We start from the raw sequence: 22,931 nt of genomic DNA on the forward strand, positions 1-22,931 counted from the left end.
TCTCTGTGCTCTAACACACGTCTTCAGTGAGTAAATGGAGGTATGGGACTTAGGAAGCAGTGTGCAGGTCACTTGAGAATTAATTTCTCATCATGGAGCTCCACGCAGTCAAGCAATTAGAGACTGCTAGGTCGATATCTATTTGTGCACTGTGACAAGCAACTGACATTTGATCACTCCCAACTCTAGAGAGTGGGGAATTCAAGCAGTTAAGGTGAAAGTGATAGGTGAACTGACCAAACAACTAAAGATGAATATCATGGAAAAGACGTGGCTTGATAAGAGGCCATAACAAGGATGGAAGGGGGATATTTTCCTCAACCATCATTCAATTTTCTTTATGTCTATTATTTTGTCATTTTTGCTTTTTCAAGCACATAATCAAATCCGATTGTAATAATTTTGGGCAGCAAAACCTTTGCATGCCGAGATAACTAGTCGATTAGACAAGTCGAGCTCAACTGAGATATTTTGTAACTATTGTTTAAAGATCCCCCTCTCCTTATAAATAGAGGGAAGAAACACTTAAAATAGGTTCCCAAATTTTGCATTCTAGAGGCCTGAATTCTGCTTTTACAAGTTCTGAGCTATGTATTCAAAGATTAATGAAGCAGTTTTGTTGATTCCAATAAGAGAAATGTGTAGTATGTTTTCCCCTTTGTATATAATTTCATGTATGTCTTTCCTCTTCTGAAATTGTGTAATGAAGCTGTTGGTTTCACTCTCTCATGGTTGTATGTATATTGCTAAGTAGTGAGAAGTACCTGTGTAATCATGGATTTACTTGTGTTATTTGACAACCTACAATACCTGTATGTAAGCACAAATTTACTTATGATAATTGGTGAAAAATGTATTCATGAGGCATAGAGCTTGAGACCTTAATTTGCGCTCCACATTTTCTGCATTTTCACCTCCTCACTCTTCGACATTTCTGCTGGAGATTGTTGCTTAGGATTCTGTGTTATGTCCAACCCTCTACATCAATTTTCGTCCTTTCCTTCCTCCTGTTCATCTATACTACAATAACAATGTTAAACTGTGTATTGTTGTGTGTTGACCACCAGAACCAATGCATTTCTCTTTGATATTAGACATATCTACCAATGTGTATTTCGATCTATGTGTTTGATTGAGTTTAACTTGGTGAAGGGCTATTGAACCAAGCTCTGAATTATCTTTTTTCAAATTACGTGACATATGGAGTGTTGCAGAAAGCCTTTAGAAAATATTGAAAATCACTCCTCTTGGATTCCCTAAGCACTAGTCTCCTATCAACCCAGAGGCTGTCTCTAGGAGGCTTCTACATCTTCTGAAGCAATTGTGTGACAGGAGATAGAAAAAGCTACAAAAATGAGCAAATTTCTAAGCAGATCCTTTCTATTACAACATGCACCTTAAACCAGAGAGAGTCTGGTGGTATGAAAGAAAATTGTGTAGAACAAGCACTGGGGTGCCTTCATGAATTAGACAAGCTTAGGATTGTGGTCTCCCTAAGTGAGAGGGAGTAAGGTTAGTTACATATTTTCTTTAACATGATTTTTTATTTGGTATCCCATATGTACAAGAAGCAGAGGATTGCTAAAATCGTTGTTGCTAGAATAACTAGCTATAAGGCAACATGTTTTGAAGAAGCTCTTTAGTGAGTTGTGTGCCATCATCTATATGCTTTTGGGAGGAGCAATGAGGCTCCCATGGACGGATGGTCAGGTTGCTGATATCCTCACAAAGCCTTTGGGAAGGAAAAATTCTTAGCCTTCAGAGAAACATTCCCTATATGGAGGGATCTTGATTGGGTTAAACATTGAATGTTGGGAGATCTTGGGGGCCTAGGATACTTCTTGGAGTTATATGAGGATAGTGTGAATGGTTCACCTTCCCTTGTGGACCCAACATGTGAACACAGGGTGAGTGTTTCACCTTCCCCTATGGAGTACACTATATGAGAACAAGTTGAGTGGTTCACCTTCCCCTTTGGACCCAACATGTGAACATAGGGTGAGAAGTTCACCTTTCCCTATGGACCTAACATGTGAACATAGGGTGAGTGGTTCACCTTCCCCTGTGGAGTACATACCCCAATATGTGAACATAGGGTGAGTGGTTCACCTTCCCCTATGGAGTATGCTATATGAGAACAAGGTGAGTGGTTCACCTTCCCCTATGGATACCCCAGCATACATCCTACCCTTGCAGTCTGAGACTCTTGGGAAGTATCTCTCATCTAGCCAATGAGTTGGGAAAAGTGGTTAGGGTTAATTAATACTACCGAAAAATGCGTCAAGTACTATTGTATTCCCTATGACTAAGATGCATGATGTTCAACAACTTGATCACTAAAGGATCAAGTTTGGTATGGGTTCTATCCCTAGACATGAGGACTTTCCTCTGTCATTTTGGCGAGGATGGCAAGGTATTATGGCCCACCCTCTTTCAATCCTTTCTTAGTGGACTATGATTTCAATATTCAGTAGAGACGAGACAAGTTGCAAAGATGGCACATGATGAACATGATGGCATAGCAATGGATGGATTTTGACAGGTGGAATTCCTCCCTAGTTGAGAGGGAGTGTTAAAGAGTGCAACTAGGGGCTAATTCCCCTTCCTAGAAGCCTATTATGAATAAAAATAATAAAAATAACTATAAATAATATCAATAATAAATAATGAATAATTAAATAATAATTAGTGTTAAAGAGTCATGTCTCCAAGGACCGTACCATTTGTGAATGGGTACCTACCTAAGTATATAATCGAGACCCTCAATTGTAATCAAATCATCTCATATCTTCTTGTACGTATTGTTGATGTTCTATCTACAATTACTGTCAATGATGATAAGACATTGAACTAGTTATTGCAAGCATAGAACATACCATAAAAATTAGTAGTAACTAATATTCCAGAGAAGCTTCTCATTGATGTCTTCATATAGACCTTAAAGGATAACATCCAACATGAGGTTCACCTTCAGGAACCCAAGTCATTGGAGAATGCATTCAGGGTGGCATTAAAAGTTGAAAGAAAAAAATAATGGTAATAAGGTCTACCACTCACAACTATAAAGATGGAAGTGTTTCCACTCCTAACATCCCACAACCTACAAGGTTGACACCCCAAAAACTGGAGAAAAAAAGACCAAAAAGGCTTTGTTACAGTTGAAGTGTGTTGAGAATAAATTATTTTACATAGATTGTGAAAAGGAGGAAGGAAAGGAACAAGAAGCATCAAAAGAAGAATATATACACCAGGAACCAACTCCAAGGGTTGAAAAAGAAGAAATGAATTTGACCATTTTTTGTAATGCATTGGCAAGAATTACCACTCCTCAAACTTTGAAGATAGAAGAATATATCTGAAAGAAAAAGGTAATAGTGCCGATTGATTCAGGCAGTACTCATAATTTTATTCATTGTAAGATAGCCAAGGATTTGAATTTCTTTCTATATCCAGCACTAGAGTGTGAAGAGATGTTTTTCAAATGGAGGAACTATAAATTGCTCAGGAAGTTAGATAATATCAATTTAACCTTGAGGGAATATGTATAGAATAGTCCAATGTTTGCTCTTCCATTGGGTGCTGCAAATGTTGTATTAGGAGTCCAATGGTTACGATCTTTGGGGGTGATAACTTTTATTTTTCAAGATATTTTCTTGAAATTTTTCTTGGAAGGAAAGAAAATTGAATTAAGGGGTATCACAGGGAAACCTAGGAAGATAATCAACTCTAATGGCATGACAAAGCTTTTAAATAAGGAACAATGAGGGGTAATTGCACAATTATGTTCACTAGATGTTCAAACATCTAAGTCATCCATTTCTCTATATCTCTAAAGAGTCCTTGACAATCATTCCAAGGTATTTGAGACCCGCAAAGGTCTCCCACTTATTCATGATCATGATCATACTTATCACCCGATTCCATAAATTGTTCCTCCAAACATTAGACCTTATTGATATCCCTATGCCCAAAAGAGTAAAATTGAATTATGGTTGCAAAAATGCTAGAGGCAAGTATAATTCAACCTAGACAAAGTTATTTCTCTTCTCCACTAGTATTGGTGCACAAGAAGGATGGATCATGGCATGTGTCTAGATTATAGAGAGATCAACAAGCTCACTATTAAAGATAAATTTCCCATTCCTATCATTGATGAATTGTTGGATGAACTACATGGAGAAATTTACTTCACCAAGCTGGATCTTCGTTTAGGATATCATCAAATTAGAATGAAGGCAAAAGACATTCCGTAAACAACATTTAGAACTCATGAAGGTCATTATGAATTTTTGGTCATTCCTGTTGGCTTTACTAATGCACCTTCCACATTTCAAGGTTTGATGAATTGCACTTTCAAACGCTTCCTTAGAATTTCTTTGTTAGTATTTTTTGATGATATACTAATCTACAAGTACTCTTGGAAAGATCATGTTCAACATGTTGACAGGGTGCTCAAACTATAGGAGGAGAATCAATTGTATGTAAAAACATACAAATGTTTCTTTGGGGTACAAAAAGTGGAATATTTGGATCATATTGTATCTCATGAGGGTGTTAACTTAACCAAAATTAAAGCCATCAAGGAATGTTAAAACCCATAACCTTAAGGCATCTTTGAGGATTTCTTGGTTTGAAAAGGTATTACTACAAGTTTGTTAATGATTATGGGAAAATAACAACACATCTAACAACATCAATGAATAAAGATGCATTTTTTTGGACTCATAAGCAACTAAGGCCTTTGAACATCTTAAAGAGGCAATGTAACGAGCTCCGATTTTAGCTACACAAACTTCACACAAACCTTTATTGTGGAATGTGATGCCTTAGGAAATGGCATTGGTGATGTTTTAATGTAAGAAGGAAGACCTATTGCTTTTGAAAGTTGTCAAATCAAGAGAAATTATTTACAGAAACCTATTTATGAGAAGGAAATGTTGGCGATACTACATTCACTAAAGCAATGGTGCCCTTACCTAATGGGAAGATACTTCATGGTAAAAACATATCATGATAGTCTTAAATACTTCTTGGACAAATATTATCTTTAAAAGAACAACAAAAATGGGCCACAAAGATGTTGGGTTATGAATTTGAAATCATTTACAAAAAAGGGAAGAAAAACGTTGTAGATACAATCTCAAGAAGGAATTAGGATGTGGAGGCATTGCTTTGTGCCATTTCTATTATCCAACCTAATTGGATAAATGAATAAAGGAATGAATGGAAGAATGATGAAGAGGTATGGACACTCATTCAAAAGTTGCAACAATATCCTAGTGCATCTGTTACATTTATTTGGAAAAATGATTCATTATGGTACACATATCGCTTATATCTATGTAAGAACTCACCAGTCAAATAAAAGGTTATTTTGTATTTTCACACCTTTCCTATAGGAGGGTACTAAGTATTTTTAAAAACTTACCACAAGGTCAAAAAGGATTTTTTTTGGGATGGCCTCAAATTTTATATTCAAGAGTTTGTGGCAGAATGTTTGGTTTTCCAAAAACTTAAAGTTGATACAATAAAGAACCTAGGTCTTTTACAATCACTAGCCATTCCAAGTTAGCATTGGGAGGTCTCAATGGATTTTATCACATTTTACCTAATTCCGAAGGAAATATTGTCATCATGGTTGTAATTGATAGAATTACCAAGTATGCACACTTTTGTGCACTGTCTCATCCTTTCAAAGCTAGTACAATAACTATTGCATTTGTGTAGATAGTTCAAAAGATACATCGAAACTGAAAGATTATTGTAAGTGACAGTGATTCCATTTTCATTGGAAATTTTTGGACATAATTATTTTCTTGTCTTGGTATTAAATTAGCTCATAGCTCCTCTTATCATCTTCAATTTGATGGGAAAACTGAGATAGTGAACAAATGTTTGGAAGGATATCTTTGTTGCTTTGTATCTTATAAATAAACACAATGGATCAATTTTTTACCTCTAGTGGAATGGTTGTATAACACTTCATTCCATACCACATAAAAAATGACCCCATTTATGACGCTTTATGGATATCATCCACCATCCATCACATTGAATTTAAGAGATAATTGTAAGGTTCAACTAGTGGAAGATCACTTCGACCATCAACGACAAGTTATACAACTCTTAAAGGATAACCTGACTCTTGCACATAATCGACTGAAACAACAGGTAGCTCAACATCCGAGTTACAAAAGTTTTGATTTGGGCGAATGGGTAATTTTATGGCTACAACCATACAAACAAATGTCCCTCAAGCAAGCTAAGAAGGTTAATAAATTATCAATCAAGTATTATGGCCCTTGAAAGTTGTTGTAAAAGATTGGTACTTTTGCATACAAATTTGAGTTGTCTGCATCTTCGCGAGTACACCTTATTTTCCATTTTTCATGCTTAAAGAAGGTTATAGGTGACAAGATCCCAGTTAAAAATATATTTCCAGAACTTGACAAGGAAGGAAAGACCTTATTGGAGCTTGAATCAATCATGGAAACAAGAATCTGACAACTACAAAATAGATCAATTTCAGACTATCTCATTAAGTGGAAGAACTTCCCTGTTGAAGACTCCACATGAGAGGATGAGTCTTTTATTCAGAAGCATCTAGGACTACTCAAGTGTTGACGACGACAATTTTTGAATGAGAGGGGCATGTTAGGTCCCTATAATATTAATGTAGTCCCCATAATGTTATTGTTGTCCCCCATAGAAGCCCACTGTTGTTATTGTTATTGTTGTGCCCTTACATTATTATTTCCATAATTATATTTTGACCCATTAATTCCTATATATACCAAGGAGGTCTTGTCATTTGAATTGTCCAAGAATTATTCATTTATGTGATTTAAAGGAGGTTTCCCCCTCGAAGTGGCTTATTATCTAGTCATTGATATGTCTTTTCTTATGTTTTTGTGTTATTTTGATATGGTTACAAGGTGTGAGAGGTGATAGAGAATATGTATATGTGTACAAAGTGTGTTGATTATGTCATAAGGGACTATGCTTTGTGTAGTTCGCATGGGGAAACCGTAACATTGTTAGCAAAATGAAGGTTCCAAAAGAATTGTGGGTTATATAAATATTTGTATTTGTATGCCTCTCATGTGGCATTTCGATTAGCAAAATGGTGAGTTGAGTTTTCTTTTGTTTCTTCTTATGCTATGGGGCAACACAAGCACCATCATACCACCATGTGGTATTAGTGGCATGCTAACTTGTGAGCATGAGAGCACAAATATGTTAGCATGAGAATTTTGTGAGTCATGGTAAATATATCAATGAGATTTAAATCCTAGAGGTTGACAAAACTATTATTTGTGATAGGAAGTACCATTGTCATTTTTGTTATCACATATAGGGAGGTTTTTAGTTGGTTGTGTGTTTTTGTGAGTGTTTTTTTCTTACTAAGATTTAGTTTATGAAGTTTTGATTGGGAGTTATTGGAGCCATGGAAGTTTGTGTGGTGCATTGGTAAGCATGAAATTGATACCTTATATGAAGCATACAAGAAGTAGGTTCGCATTGTGGGTATCTTTTTTAATGTTAGAAATGAGCAATAGATTTAGGGTTTGGTTTGTTGGATAAATTTACGAAAATTAATAACTTGATAGGTTCATTATGGTTGGAATTCTTTTTTTGTGTTATCCTCATATGGGTGGTTATTGTGTATGGCAGTGACTAGAGCATTATATGCGAGGAAAGGGTTATAGGAAAAAGGAACAAGCATGCATAAACGAAAATAAAATTCATCACCCACATTAAATTGAGAGAATTTGAAAATATTAATGACAAAGTGAAGGAAGCATTTCAATAACATGATGCTTTTTATTTTATTTATTATTTAAAATAAAAAGCATACCTATGAATTGACGAATATTGTAGATAACTTATAACAATGTTTGAGTAGCATTGACAAGCTTAAGATTCCAAATGTGAGGTTTTATAGGAAGAAATATAATTCATCCATAGAATGTGTAGGATTATTATGGTAAGGAAGAACTCAATGCCATGAGTTAGAGTGTAGAGTATCACACATTTGTAAAGAGAACATATTCTTGATATTTCTTTTTTATGAAACTATAATTCAATTTAATTAGCTTAAAATGTTCTTAGAACACTACGTTCAATTATTATGCTTTTATAATGAGCAATAGTTCATTCAAAAGAAAATATCCAATATAAAAACAATATATATATATATATATATATATAGAGAGAGAGAGAGAGAGAGAGAGAGAGAGAGAAGTGCCTTACAAGCATTGACTACATGGATGTGAAAGATTGTTTCTTGACTAGGTTGTGTGTTCTAGTTAATCAAATTAATATTTTTAATTTTATTCTTTTTATTATTATATTCATTACACTTTGTTTCTCTTCAAGTATGCTTTGTCCTTGACACGATTTATTGAAAAACAGTCTTTGTTTTTGTTTATGATGCATTTTAATGATCCTCTATTCTAGATGGTATGATGGCTAATGACAATATGGTATGAATTATAAAGGACTGAGCATAATTGTCATATTGTAAAAGGTTCATATTGAATTAATTTGATTTTCTGCAAAGCAATATGATAACAATTTTTGGTAAACAATAATCTTTCCTTGATATACAATGATTGTTAATTGGTTTTGTACTTAATCAATTCACTGAATAATATGATGACTATTATAATTTGGATGACAATAATGCATCTTTGTGTATTATGTCTTCTTTTTAAAAGTACTCATATTGCATAATTTGATTTTCTGCAAAGCCATATGACAATAATTTCTATTGTTTGGGAAACAATAATCTTTCCTTGATATACAGTGTTTGTTAATTGATTTTGTACTTGATCAATTCACAATATAATGACTATTATAATTTTATAATGCATCTTTGTGTATTGTGTCTTTTTTTTATAACATTAATTTTTTTGGTACTTTTAATGACTTCTTGATTAATAACATATTAATATAAATATTTTTTATTTTTATTTTATGTTGGATGAATCTATATTATTTATAGTTTTTCCAATTAATAAGTTTATTTAACTTTTCTTGTTATCACTTCTTTTGTTCATCAACATCTTAATTTATGCAAATGATTTTAATTATTTAAATAATAAATTTTATTTATTTATTTATTTTGTTTTTTAAAATTATTCTTTAATTTCTTATTTTACAATTTAAATTCATTAGGTTACTTATATATTTTTCACAATAAATATTCTTTGGGAATTTTTTTTTTTATTTTTATTTTTGAAAATTAATAAATATGCAAATTCCATATACATATATATATATTCTTTTAATAATACTTTTAATCACAAATAAATACATAAATTACAATGTAATAAACTACGAAATTTCAACCCTTGTAGTATTCTTTAATTTCAATTTGCATGTGGAATTCCCAGTTTTAACTTGTATTTCAAATTATACTCTTTTGACTTTTCTTTATTTAAAGCTCTTTATTTTTACAGTTTATAATTTTTTATTTTTACATTTTATGTATTTATTACTTATAAAATATATAGAATATGTTTTTTTTTAAACACAAATAATTAAAGGATTATATTAAATATGTGTTTTTAGTAAGTAGAGAGGGAATTCATTACATTGTGTCAGTTTAAGAAGATTTTTTCTTGAGGTGTTGATTAATAGATCAAAAAAATTACCAAGTAGAAATACTATGGTATCATATATATATATATTTGACAAAGTTAAGACAACAAAAGAGAAAATTTGTAGAAAGATCCCATTAGAGAAGAAAGAAGACAATTTCCTATGCGAGCCTATTCAAGTCAAGTTGCAGGTTGCCAGAGATAGGGCTTGGAGCAAAGCTAGTAGTGTTCGAGTTCCATGTGGCATTACCAATTAGTTTATGTTGGGTCCCTATAATACTAGTGATTACCCCATTACTATTGTAGTTATACCCCTTATTAATATTGTTGTGCCCCTATTACCCCCATATTGTTATTACTGTGCCCCATAGAATCCCTCTATTGTTATTTTTGTGGCTTTATATTATTATTGTTAGGTCGGCTGGATTATATTGTGACTCCTTAGACTCCTATATATAGAAAGGAGGTTTTGTCATTTGTATCATCCAAGAATTGTTCATTTATGTAATGTAAAGGAGGTTGCCCCCTCGAAGAGGCTGAATTCTAAGGCGTTGATCTATCTTTTCTATCTTTTCTTGAGCTGGTTTCATAACATTTGGTATCAGAGCTTTGGATTCTAGGGTTTTGCTGCTCCAAACAGGTCATCGTGGCATTTTCGCTATAACTTTTTTTTTGTGACGTTTCAGAAGTCGCAAAAAAAACCCATTTGAGAAGAAATCGCGCTGAACCTTGGGTCCAAATTTCAGAGCTTTTTGCATGATATTTGCGGAGATATGATCTGAGGAAGTTGGTCTTTTTGCAGACTCCTGAATTACATTCAAAACAGGTGACCTGGGGAAAATCGTCATAACTTTCTCTCTGGGGATCGGATTGAAATTTCGTAAGAAGGTACAGAAAGAGGACGGACTGTAGTTTCTTGTGGGTGTTTTTTAGATCCAAAGGTCGAAACAGTGACTCGTGGCACGTCATACAAGTTCGCTCTACTGAAATAGTCTATAATCAAGTCACTGTGGGAGATTTCGCATAACTCTTCCTTGGAGAATCCAATTTGGGTCAGACTTGTGGCATTGGAAAGAGGACAAAGAGGGCTACTACAGGTCACAAATTCAGAACTAGATAATCAGAAAGTACAGAGATACATCAGAGGCAATATCGAGCTCCTACAAAGTGAAAAAAGGTGTGTAGATTTTCTTTAATTTTTGCTTAAGCTTGGTTTGAAAATTTATTTTGAAGGAATTCAAAGGGCATAGTAGAGATTATTATCGGTAACTGATGCCCCGAGGAAAGAAAATGCAAACACCTAGTAAGGAACCTGAAAGCTCTAGCATGACTCATGAAGAAGAGGAAGAAATGCTATATGATATATCAAAATTACAAGAACAAGTGCAACAAGTGTCACTTGCACAAAAAGCAACAAAATCTAAGATGGATTGTTTAAGGAAAGATGTAGAAGCTAAGATGGATGGTTTAAAGAAGGGTGTAGAAGCTAAGATGGATTGTTTAAAGAAAGGCGTAGAAGCTAAGATGGATGGCATGGAAGCTAAGGTGAATGGCATGGACGCTAAAATTGATGGCATGGATGATAAGATGGAAGAATTGAAGATAAATATGAATAAGTTGCTACAAGAAATGGTCACTAAGGGTGAAAGGGTACTAAAGGAAACTCATGATGAGAACAAAAGAAATGTTAATCATGATTCCATAGACTCTAATGTTGGATCGAAGACTCACCATATTCCAAAAATCGATATGAGGAAGTTTGATGGCAAGGATCCCGCCACATGGATATTACAGATGGAGCAATTCTTCGATCTCAATAATGTGCAAAACACACAAAAGGTACGTATGGCAACTTTATATTTGGAACCAAATCAGTTTGTATGGTATCAATGGCTTTGCTCTCGTAAACAATTTATCACTTGGGCAATTTTTACGGAAGAATTGATAGCACATTATGAGGATACAAAAAGCAACACTTTTTTTAGCCAATTGATAAGTCTCAAACAAAAGGGTTCAATAATGGAGCACATTGAGGAGTTCCAAAAATTGAACATAAGGGTAAAAGATATTCCAGAGGAGCATAGGATTGATGTGTTCATAGGGTCTTTAAAGGATAATATCCAACATGATGTTCGCCTTTGGGAACCTGATTCATTAGAGAAGGCATTCAGGTTAGCAAGAAAAATGGAAAGCAAAATTATGGCAACCAGGAAGCATACCACTCACAACTATAAAGACGGAAGTGTTGTTGCCCTAGTCTTCCACAACCTATAAGGTTGACACCACAACAATTGGAAGAAAAAAGAGCAAAAGGGCTTTGTTACAGTTGTGATAGCAAATACACTAAAGGTCATAAGTGTGCTGAGAAGAAATTATTCTACATAGATTGTGAAGAGGAAGAAGAAAAGGAGCAAGAAAGGTCAAAAGAAGAGGATATACTCCAGGAACAAAGCCTAGATGAAGAACAAATAAATCCGACCATATCTTGTAATGCATTGGCGGGAATTACCACTCCTCAAACCATCAAGATAGAAGGACAAATCAAGAAGAAAAAGGTAATAGTGTTGATTGATTCAGGAAGCACCCACAATTTTATTCATTGTAAGGTAGCAAAAGAATTGAATTGCTTCCTATATCCAGCACCAGAGTGTCAAGTGATGATTGCAAATGGAGGAACAATAAATTGCTCTGGAAAGTGCCATAATATCAAGCTATCCATGGGAGAATATGTATTGACTAGCCCAATGCTTTCCATTCCAATGGGAGGTGCTGATGTTGTACTAGGAGTCCAATGGCTACAATCCTTGGGTACAATAGCTTTTAATTTTCAAGAACTTTTCATGAAATTTTCTGTGGAAGGAAAGGAAGTTGAATTAAGGGGTATTGCAGGGAAACCAGGAAAGATAATCAGCTCTAATGGTATGACAAAGCTTCTAAAAAAGGAACAAAGAGGTGTAATTGCACAATTATGTTCGCTAGATGTTTCCACATTGGAATCATCTATTTCTCCAGATCTCCAAAAAGTCTTGGACAATCATTCCAAGGTATTTGAGACTCCCAAAGGTCTCCCACCTATGCGTGATCATGATCATGCTATTCATCTGATTCCAGGAAGTGTTCCTCCAAACATCAGGCCGTACAGATATCCCTATGCCCAAAAGAGTGAAATTGAACGTATGGTTGCAGAAATGCTAGAGGCTGGTATAATTCAACCAAGTCAAAGTTCTTTCTCTGCTCCAGTAGTATTGGTGCACAAGAAGGATGGATCATGGCGCATGTGTCCGGATTATAGGGAGCTCAACAAGCTCACTATTAAAGATAAGTTTCCCATTCCTGTCATTGATGAATTACTGGATGAATTGCATGGATCAATTTACTTCACCAAGTTGGATCTTCGTTCGGGATATCATCAAATCAGAATGAAGATTGAAGACATTCCGAAAACAACATTTAGAACTCATGAGGGTCATTATGAATTTTTGGTCATGCCTTTTGGCCTTACCAATGCACCTTCAACATTTCAAGGTTTGATGAATTCAATTTTCAAACCATTCCTTAGAAAATTTGTGTTAGTATTTTTTGATGATATACTAATCTACAGCAAGTCTTGGAAGGATCATGTTGAACATGTTGACAGGGTGCTACAACTATTGGAGGAGAAACAATTATATGCAAAAAGATCCAAATGTTTCTTTGGAGTCCAAGAGGTGGAATATTTGGGTCATATTGTATCTCATGAAGGAGTTAAGGTAGACCCTAGCAAAATTAAAGCCATTAAGGAATGGAAAATCCCCACATCCATAAAGCATCTGCGAGGATTTCTTGGGTTGACAGGGTATTATCGCAAGTTTGTTAAGAATTATGGGAGAATAGCAGCACCTCTAACAACATTATTGAAGAAAGATGCATTTTCATGGACTCCAGAAGCAACAAAGGCCTTTGAACATCTTAAAGAGGCAATGTGCCAAGCACCGGTCTTAGCTACACCGGACTTCACAAAAACCTTTATTGTGGAATGTGATGCTTCAGGAAATGGAATTGGTGCTGTTTTAATGCAAGATGAAAGACCCATTGCTTTTGAAAGTCGTCCAATCAAGGGAAAGTTTTTACACAAAGCTATTTATGAGAAGGAAATGTTGGCAATACTCCATGCACTTAAGAAATGGCGACCCTACCTAATGGGAAGACACTTCAAGGTAAAAACGGATCATGATAGCCTTAAATACTTTTTAGAACAAAGATTATCCTCTGAAGAGCAACAAAAGTGGGTCACAAAGATGTTGGGTTATGACTTTGAAATCATCTACAAAAAAGGGAAGCAAAATGTGGTGGCAGATGCACTCTCAAGAAAGGATGAGGATGTGGAAGCATTGTTGTGCGCCATTTCTATTATCCAACCAGATTGGATAAACGAAGCAAGGGAGGAATGGAAGAATGACGAAGAAGTGTGGGCACTTATTCGAAAGTTACAACAAGATTCCAGTATGTCTGATACATTTAGCTGGCAAAATGATTCGTTATGGTACAAAGATCGCTTATACCTCTGTAAGAATTCCCAGCTAAAACAAAAGATTCTTATGGAATTGCACACTTCTCCCTTAGGAGGGCACTCAGGATTTTTAAAAACTTACCACAGGGTTAAGAAGGAATTTTTTTGGGATGGCCTTAAATCAGATATTCAAAAGTTTGTGGCGGAATGTTTGGTTTGCCAACAAAATAAAGTTGAAACAATTAAGACACCAGGTCTATTACAACCTTTATCCATTCCAAGCCAACGTTGGGAGGAGGTTTCAATGGATTTTATCACAGGTTTACCCAAGTCTGAGGGAAAGAGTGTCATCATGGTGGTAGTTGACAGACTTACCAAGTATGCACACTTTTGTGCATTATCACATCCATTTAAAGCCAGTACAGTTTCTACTGCATTTATGGAAACAATTCAAAAGCTACATGGAAACCCAAAGATTATTGTAAGTGACAGAGATCCCATTTTCACTGGAAATTTTTGGACAGAATTATTTTCTTGTCTTGGTACTCAGTTAGCTCATAGCTCATCTTATCATCCTCAATCTGATGGGCAAACTGAGATAGTAAACAAATGTTTGGAAGGATATCTTCGTTGCTTTGTATCTGATAAACAGACACAATGGGTCAAATGGTTGCCTCTGGCTGAATGGTGGTATAACACTTCCTTCCATACAGCAACAAAAATGACCCCATTTATGGCACTTTATGGGTATCAACCACCATCCATCACATCATATTTAAGAGAAAATTCTAAGGTTCAGGCAGTGGAACATCACATCGAACATCAACAACAAGTCCTCCAACTCTTAAAGGATAACCTCGTGTTGGCACAGAATAGAATGAAACAACAGGCAGATCAACATCGCAGTGAAAGAAGTTTTGATGTAGGTGATTGGGTATTCCTACGGCTACAACCATATAAGCAAATGTCCCTCAAGCAAGCTAAGAAGGATAATAAATTATCACCAAAGTATTATGGTCCGTACAAGGTGTTGCAAAAGATTGGTACTATGGCATACAAATTGGAGCTTCCTGCAGCTTCTCGATTGCACCCAGTTTTCCATGTTTCATGTTTAAAGAAGGTTATAGGCGACAAGCTCCCAGTTCAAACAATATTGCCAGAACTTGACGAGGAAGGAAAAATTATATTGGAACCGGAAGCAGTCACAGAAACAAGAACTCGACAGCTACGAAATCGATCAATTTCAGAGTATCTTATCAAGTGGAAGAACTTATCCGCTGAAGATTCCACATGGGAGGATGAGAATTTTATGCAGAAGTATCCAGAACTACTCAAGCGTTGAGGACAACACTTTTTTGAAGGAGAGGGGCATGTTGGGTCCCTATAATACTAGTGATTACCCCATTACTATTGTAGTTATACCCCTTATTAATATTGTTGTGCCCCTATTGCCCCCATATTGTTATTACTGTGCCCCATAGAATCCCTCTATTGTTATTTTTGTGGCTTTATATTATTATTGTTAGGTCGGCTGGATTATATTGTGACTCCTTAGACTCCTATATATAGAAAGGAGGTTTTGTCATTTGTATCATCCAAGAATTGTTCATTTATGTAATGTAAAGGAGGTTGCCCCCTCGAAGAGGCTGAATTCTAAGGCGTTGATCTATCTTTTCTATCTTTTCTTGAGCTGGTTTCATAACAGTTTAAGATCATTTAGCTGTTTGTGAATAATGTCTAGGTTATCATCTTGGTAGGTGAGTTTATTTTTGAGACCCTGGTTCTTCAGTGATGAAAATGAGGAAATTTTCATGTTGATGAATTTTCCATTTTAAATCCAAATTTTCCACCAGCAAGGCCTATAGATGTTTGTTGCATGCATTACAAGCAAAACTTCTAGAGGTACTAGAACTACCAAAAATGGTAGACATCGTTGATGAAACAACGAGGGGGGTCAGGGAGGCAACAAAGGCAGATCACAAGTTATATATGCAGACTCATTGCAAGGGATTCACGAGATGGCAATGGGATTAAAGGTATTTTAGGATGACAATGCAACTCCAGAGGGTAAATTTAACACAAATTCATCATTTAAGCTCAGGGAGGTCAGGCACATGGGTTCAGGATTAATGAAAGGGGCATTGGAGGGGTATGAGATTAAGAAGCAGAGACCACCTTCAACCTTAGAGAGGGGGGTAAAGGAAAAGTTGGCCCAAAACAACACAGATAGTTAGAGGAGGTTCCAGAGCAGATTGAATTGATAGAGGGTTTTTATAGCAGAGAAAATTACCAAAATAGGAAGGAGGAGCCAAAAAAAATTGTGCACGAGCACTGAGGACAAACCTAGAGACACCCAACACAATTGAAAACCAAGTTGAAAAAATTATCCTATACTCTGGCGCTAATCCAGATTTGTGAAAAAACAGAATGAAATACATATTTGAAATAAAAACACAAAGATATAGTGAAACTGAACTTCAATTAATAAATAACAAATGTCGAAAATTGTTTACATGCAGAAAGAAAGAAAACTAGCTTAGACGATGGTAGCTTATCTCTGAGAAGATATGTGACGACTACATGCCTTCTGAACTATGTTACAATGAGGCTTAGAGACCTTTCTATTATGAAGAAACAATGAGAAACCATAAACATCCAAAAACCTAACCCTAGGATATGAAGTTGCAAAATTTATGGTCTCTAATGGGGTTAGTTGGAAAGTCAACTTCTCGAGGTCGTAACTTTGGCATACGATCTTCGTTTGGCATGCACAATAGACTGCTAGAAAGGTCTATTTGAGGACAACAAATTTCAACTGCAATCATAATGGATAGTAAATGTTAGCCAGTTTCTCCAAAATATGTTGTTTAGGGCCTCAAAATGGCTCTAGAAGTTCAAGGCCTGAAAATTTCCAAAAACTGTCAAAATAGGAAACTGTGCTAAAACAGTGCTAGGGGTCCAAGTGGAATAGGAGGGTGACCACCAATATCCACTCAGCTCAGGCGTTGTTGACGTTCTTCTTAGGAAGGGTCCCCGAGAGTGAATTCCTCCAATTGACTAGGCTGTAGGGGTGGGGGGTCCAAGTCCGCATCCTTTTGATGTTGAGGGTCCTATCAACCATATGGGGCTCATTATAGAGCCTCTTGGTGCATATAATTATAGACTCCATGATGATATATAAGGGAAGAGCCCAAAATTCTAATGGAGACGGGAGGGAAAGATCCTCTGTTAAGAAATTTCCCATACGAAGATGTGAGGGGGCCCAAACCAATCGTGAAATTTAGCATCATAGAGGCTACTCCCACACTCGATTCCCATCGAATCACAATTAAAACTCTTCATGCTATAGCTTGTCAGATTCATCAATGTCCAAGGTGGTGTAGTAGAATGAGACAAGTTCATCTGTATTAGGAAAGGATAAGTGTGGGGAGTTGATATAGCCTCCCACACATGGGCCAAACACTCAGCTTGTGCCACAATGCTGACCAACGTGGCGGTTAAAATTTTTGTTTTAATGTTTGCAATGTTATTAACTGAGTTCACAAGGGGGTAGTGTGGGAAGGAGAACATGGAATGAAGAGTTGACATTTGGAAAGCACGGAATTATGTGCCAATCCTTGATGCCATTGACTTACTTTTGACCAACTTCCAAGAGGTAGGCTAGATTGGCTTGGTGATTTGCCTCTGAATTTTGGCTTCCGAGGATATGGTATATAGATTTTGAGGATAGGAGGTCCAAAGCATAATTCATTCTTTTGAGTATGAGTTTAAGGAGATTGTCTTTTGGATAGGAACCACTGGCCAGGTGTTGAGTAGTGGTCAAAGAGTCACCCAAGATTATTAGATTTGAAATTTCCATGTCATGAGCCAAAGTTAAACCTAATAAAAGACCATACATTTATGATTGATTGTTCGTTTTCCAACCTAGCATTTAAGAGTATTTAGAAAAAGAATTCCTTCGGGATTATATATAATCCCTACCCCTCCCACAACCCCAAAATTTATAGAATATGTTATGTAGTATCATGTTTTTATTTATGAGATGTAGATTAATTGATTTGTGTGGGGTTTAGTTTTCATTATTCTTTGGTTCAAAGCTTATAGAGAGGGGTTGAGGAGGGGAGCTAGTTGCGGGGATACAAATTTTCACATTGAGCATTTATACTTGATTGAGCCTCATACAATCCAAGTGACAACATTCTACAGGGGGGAAAATCATTTTTCCAATCGACAGTTGAGCTAGCCTTGGCCTAATCTCAACCTAATTGGAAAATTAAAAGACATGTAGTATAATGTCCTTGCACACACATATATAATATTAATCTTGATTGTGATGATGATGCTTGTTTTATAATTAATGTCTCTTAATATTTTTCTATTTTATCTATCATTGAATATTCTTATGAGCAATTCTGAGTAAGTGACTCATTTTTTGGTATCACTGAATTATAATACTTTCATTGTGATAATGGTATAATGTGAGGAAGGGAGTGGACTATATGGAAAACATGGTGGTTATGTTTCTTTGTCAAATTAAAAAAATCATCTTAAATTTTGGAAATTGTATAGATTTCCCATCATATAAAATTTCAAAATTTTTGATGTAATGTGTGGTGGGTGGTAGCATTGGTGTGTGGGATAAAAAAACACTCAAAGCACTCCATTTTTTCGAGTATATTCGTTTCTAAATTTAGTTGGAATTATATCATAAATTTTAGTTCCATCTCTATGAGGGGAGATTGTCCCATGAAACTTGTTCTCATGGAATTTTGACCAATTTTAGGATGATGCAAATTGTTGGTTTTTCCAAAAAATGATTAGAATGTACAAGTATATGTTGTTCAATGGTGCTAGTAGGAAAACACTATCTACCTAGATATGCAACATTGAATGTTGTGGCGAGTGGTCTATAAGTTGTCGAATTTGAAAAGAAACAAATCTAATAGTCTATACACCACCCGCCATAACATTCAATGTTGTGTAGTCGAGTAAATGGTGTTTAGCTAGTATATGGGTGTACAATGAGTGGTGGTAGTTGTGAATAGAGTTAAAAAGCCATGGTTTATGAAATGTAAAATTGTGTTATGCATGACATTGACCGAATGTAAAAATCCAAGCTCTAATGTTTTGTTCTTTCTTTACAATTTTTTAAAGGTTCAATAGTTTGAAATTTCTTCTTTGATTCAACAATTACAATTACTCTGTGGAACGGAAGGTATTATTACTCTATTACAATGGTGGTAATAATTTCCTTGAAATACATATTTAAGAGTAGATTGATCTTTAATTGGCAGTTGAATATTTTTCTTCAATGTGTTTTTGAATTTTAGATGGTGAAATGCTAATTTATCATTGAAGACCAATTGTGTGCTCAAAGCATCAATGAGCTACCTACTACCTTGTAGTTGTTATGTATTTTCTATTTCTATTTTCCATTGGCATTGCTAGTCAAGAGTCCTCAGGACTTAGTACCTATGTCACACATTTTGATTTTGATGACTTAATGAGAAACTACAATTTCATGTCTTTCTCCTATTGTATCATTGATGAATCTGTCACGATTGTATTTGTATGCATAATGTTACAAGTTACAACTTACAAATTTATAATGTAGAATCTAAAATCTAGATGTATGTATGAATTTGTATCATCATGAGAAATTGTGTAATATGAAATCATTGAAATATCTATTTAGTATTATATATATATATATAATGTGTCCTACCTCTCCTATTCTAGGGTGTCTACGTGCCCCGTGTCAGACAATCGAATTTTCGTGTTTCGTATTCCCGTGTCAGGTGACTTAGTTTTTTTCTCTTTCTATTGTTTAAGGCTACTTAGATTCACCTCCTTCTGCACTGACATACAGACGATCTCCTCATCCACATCCAAGCTTCTTTCAACTTGGTTGCTCAAATCAGTGGCCATGAGATTCTTCTTCTTATTCTCTTTCTTTTTGTTCTTTGGGTTTAACTCTGGATGCAACTTCCAACACTTTTCCTCTATATGGCCATCAATGTTGCAGTGGTTGTTGGGATCTTTGCACTGGTGTGTCATGGATATTGTATTTTTATCGTTTCCCCATTTTTTCTTCTTCTTCCCCTCCTTAGAAGTGTCTTTTTTCTCCTTTTGCTTCGATCCACTTGATTGCACCCTCTTCAGGCCTATGTTATCCAAGTGTTGTGCCTGTACACAAGCCTCGTCCACTATTTTGGGAATAAAAAACATCACTTGCTCCCGAAGATGGTTTTGTAGAGCCCCCAAATACTTGAGGATTACATCTGGGTTCTTTGGGGAGATACCTAGTATTATGGTCATCTTTCTGAACTCTGTGGTGTACTCCTACACACTTTGCCATGGATTTTTCCTGAAGTAGTGCCACTAGATCCACTAGTCCTCTACATACCAAATAGGGTAAAACTCTAACTTAATGAGGGTTTTTAATTCCTCCCACTAAGTCACTGGAGTCTCTCCATACAACCTCAGGGTCTTTGCGTGACTCTCCCACCAAGTCAGAGAATGGCCCTCTAATTTCAGCTACAAAAATGATTTTTTTTTGTTCCTCCTCAATTTAATGGATGTTGAAATAGTTTCTATAACCAGTGATTCAACTTCAGAGTGGCGATCTCATCGTGGTATGACTTTATATCTATCTTTTATTCCATTTTAAAAGGGTTTGTGATTGATTCATGACACTCGAATTGGGTTGATCTTTTCCGGGTTCTTTTTTTAGTTGGTTCTTCGTTTCTTCCCAATATCTTAATCCCCCTTTTGATTTTTCCTCTGCATTTGAACCCCCATATTCTCCAAATATCCCAAGCTTATTGCTTAGGGCCACCATGAGGAGATTTACATTACAATTTATATCAATTACTTCTTGTTCCTGTACCAAAAACCTCTCCTTTGCAGGATCACGAGGATTATTCATAGATTCATTAGCCATGATTAGGGTTTTACGAATTTTTTCCCAGTTGATCTAGATCCCCTACGAATCTCCATAATACACACAAAGGAACCTGCTCTGATACCAATATGATCCATAAACTATCGTGGATATTACAATGGACAGTTCATCACAACATATCTAATAAAATTATATTTAAAATATAAAATTCTACACTATTACAATTTTATTATATTTTTAGATCTATAGATTTACTGTTAACAGTGTAAGTTTTAACCCCATATAGAAATTACCTGCATAAGGATTCTAAAAACAAAAAATAAACAGTGGTGAAAGCATAAAACATGAAACATATATAGACATATATTTTTTCCTGGATCCCAAAACCGGGACTACTAGATTGATTTTTCATTATATTCCTTTCAATGTTACCTTACATATATATACATGCCGAAGCATCCATTAACCCTGGATTAGAACATAATCGTAGTTTTGTTGAACCTATCTACAAAATAGCATGGGTAGAAAACCATCATGCCCAAAACCATGTGCGAAAACCATGCACAAAACCACAGGTAGGTCCGTCGACCTAAAATAGGTTCCATAAAAATTTCCCTAGGGCGCTGCCCCGGACCCCGTAGAGGGGGGCTACTACCCCACTCAAACCCCTGACAAGGTGGGATGCCACCCCCCTATGACCCCCCTGTTGCGCCCGACGCAACGAACATGGGTGGCTATTGCCCCCCTGTGACTCCCCTGCACGTGGGGATAGTCGTGGAAAGAATATAACACACACCCAACACTCTCCCACTTGTCATTTTCTTTCCATAGGGGGCCATAAGAGAGATTAGTCATTGGTCTAGCCCTACAATGCCCATTGTTTCTCTACACCAAGAAAATTTCTAAGTGCTCACAAAATTCATTAATGCATCTGTAACATTCTTCAAAGTGTCCACCTTTACCAGCAACACCTATTTATCCTCAACCATATCCCTCACAAAGTGATACTGAACATCAATGTTCTTTGTCTTTTAATGATAAGCAAGGTTCTTTTCTAAGAAAATTGCACTTTGGTTTTCACAGTCTATCCTTATAGCTCACTGTACCAACCCCATACATGAACACAATCTCTGCAACCAAATTGATTCCTTGCTTGCATGAGTGGCTGCCATGTATTATGCCTCTATAGTTGAAAGTGCCACTACAGACTGTCTCTTTCTCATCCAAATGACTGCACTTCCAAACAGGTTAAATACATACCCACTTGTGGATCTTCTCTGATCCATATCTCCAGCCCAGTCTGCATCAACAAATCCACAGATGTCCAAAAATATATCCAATCCTACTCTTCCTTGGTAGCATATACCATAATCACTAGTGCCATTAAAATACCTGAAAACCCACTTCATTGTTGTACAATGCTCCTTCCATGGTTTTTACATAAAAATACTCAATACTCCCACTACATGTGCAATGTCTGGTCTAGTATAGACCATTGCATACATCAAGCTACCAACTGCACTTGCGTATGGAACACGAGACATGTCCTTTTCCTCTTCTTGTGTCTTGGGACACTGTTCAACATATAACTTTACACCCATAGGAATAAGAACCTTCACCAGTTTACTATCCGGCATATTAAACCCCTACAATATTGTCTCGACATACTTCCTCTGGTTTAACCAGAGCTTCCTTTTTGCCCGATCTCGTTTAATTTCGATGCCCAAAATATAGTTTGCAACACCAAGATCTTTCATGTCAAATTTGGAGGACAATTGGGTCTTCAATTCATGGATAATTTATTTGTTATTTCCAATCAACAACATATCATCCACATACAAGACCAAATATATAACATGGTCACCAATTAAATTAAAATACACACAATGATCTGCTTTGCTTCTGGTGAAGCCAAGTCCCTGTATACATGCAT

This window comes from Pinus tabuliformis, chromosome Q, assembly GCF_031772625.1.
Source record: "Pinus tabuliformis cultivar Carrire ecotype Pingquan chromosome Q, CPIR1, whole genome shotgun sequence".
Lineage (NCBI taxonomy): Eukaryota > Viridiplantae > Streptophyta > Pinopsida > Pinales > Pinaceae > Pinus > Pinus tabuliformis.